Genomic DNA, 1,257 nt, shown 5'->3' with positions numbered 1-1,257 from the left:
ACTGCTGCTCCCTTCCTTCCTCAGACAACATTTCACGTAGCCCAGTTTGCCCTCCTGGGCAACCAGTAACATTTAAGGATTTAATGACCCTTACAGGCTTCTGGTGTGGATTCAGAGATGTCTTCACTACCAAGGCCCAAGGAGCAAACATGCACCTGTCACACGTGCCTCCCCTTTAGGCATAGATTCACCTCTCTGATCGTCTCTCTGCCTCCTAAGAGAAGGACCTATTTCGGGTTAGCTGGGTAGGTGAGGGGAGGGGTGAGGGGAGAAACACAGGAGAACCTGGAAAGATTGATCACAGTGAAGATGGACCCCAGCATATTTTCATCTCCTCCCAGGCAGAACATGAGAAAACAGCAAGAGAGAGTTAGAGGCAGATAGAACCCTGGAAAGAGTAGTCAAATTGATCTTAGGGCCCTTGCTTCCTGTCCTGACTTTACCACTATTTGTGTGATCTAGGCCTCAGTGTCCTCATCTGTAAAACAAAGATTGTCCTAGATGATTGCTAAGGAATGCTCCAGCTCTGCTGTTTTAGGGTTCAGTAAAGAACCTTCTGACACAGTAGCAAGGAAGTATAAAACAAGTGTCTAAGGAATTTGGAGTGTTTCCTTCCCAGGGATATAAAAATCCAGACAAGATTTTTGGTCATCTCAGATGGCTTAGAAGAGGCCCTGTCGGGAGCCAAGGGGATAAATCAGATGACATTCCCAGGTCCATTCCAGCCCTGGGAGTCTATTGATCTAGAATTAAACAGGTAGGAGGCCAGCTCAGACCAAATTCCTGGATTGAGTGAGTTAGGAGCCAGGTCCCTAGCCTTTCCAGAGGGGCCACTCCAAAGTGGTTGACAGTGAAATCATCAGTGAGCCTCTATCTCCATTACCCAATGCTGTATGTAGTCAGAGATTTTGCAGGGGCCTTCCTGTCTCTACTTGTATGAGACAGGAAAGCCCCTGCAGTAACAGACATGCTCCCCAAATGCAGCAACTTTATGTGGTAGATATTTTATTCTCCCTGTTCACTTAACAGCCTTAGGCACTGATGTTCAGGTCAGGGGGTGGCTTTCTGCCATATAGCCTTTCAGGGCTTTGGCATTGTGGCAGCTCTGCCATTCTCTAATGCATAGCTTCCAAAGTTGCCCTTGGAATTGACATCCCAATCAGCCAGAGGTGAAAAAGAATACGGAGATATGAGGATGGGAGGTTTTGATGGGCCAGGCTTCACTTTCTCTTATATCTCACTAGAGAGAACATGGTC

Source organism: Balaenoptera ricei, chromosome 4 (assembly GCF_028023285.1).
Source record: "Balaenoptera ricei isolate mBalRic1 chromosome 4, mBalRic1.hap2, whole genome shotgun sequence".
Classification (NCBI taxonomy): domain Eukaryota; kingdom Metazoa; phylum Chordata; class Mammalia; order Artiodactyla; family Balaenopteridae; genus Balaenoptera; species Balaenoptera ricei.
The sequence above is the reverse complement of the archived record's forward strand: the minus strand, read 5'-3'. Positions refer to the sequence as shown.